The sequence below is a fragment of the Psammomys obesus genome, unplaced genomic scaffold (assembly GCF_907164565.1).
Source record: "Psammomys obesus unplaced genomic scaffold, mPsaObe1.curated_primary_1811, whole genome shotgun sequence".
Lineage (NCBI taxonomy): Eukaryota > Metazoa > Chordata > Mammalia > Rodentia > Muridae > Psammomys > Psammomys obesus.
The window spans coordinates 1,304,035-1,304,640 of NW_026594184.1; positions in this window are offsets into that span (position 1 = coordinate 1,304,035).

Sequence of the window (606 nt, forward strand, 5' to 3'; positions counted from 1 at the left end):
CAATGAAACAAAAAGCTGGTTCTTTGAGAAAATCAACAAGATAGACAAACCCTTAGCCAAATTAACTAAAAAGCAGAGAGAAGCTATCCAAATCAGCAAAATCAGAAATGAAAATGGGGACATAACTACAGACACTGAAGAAATCCAAACAATTATTAGGTCATACTACAAAAGCCTATATGCCACAAAATTTGAAAAGGTAAATGAAATGGATAATTTTTTTGACAGATTCCATCTACCAAAATTAAGTCAAGATCAGGTAGAAAGACTGAATAGCCCTATATCTCCCAAAGAAATTGAAGCAGTCATCAACAGTCTCCCCTTCAAAAAAAGCCCTGGGCCAGATGGCTTCAGCAAAGAATTCTACAAGACCTTCAAAGAAGTGCTAACACCAATTTTCCTCAAACTATTCCACAAAATATAAACAGAAGGAACACTACCAAACCCACTCTATGAAGCCATAGTCACCTTGATACCTAAACCACACAAAGATCCCACAAAAAAAGAGAACTTCAGACCTATCTCTCTTATGAACATTGATGCAAAAATACTCAATAAAATACTTGCAAACCGAATCCAAGAACACATCAAAGATATCATCCACCA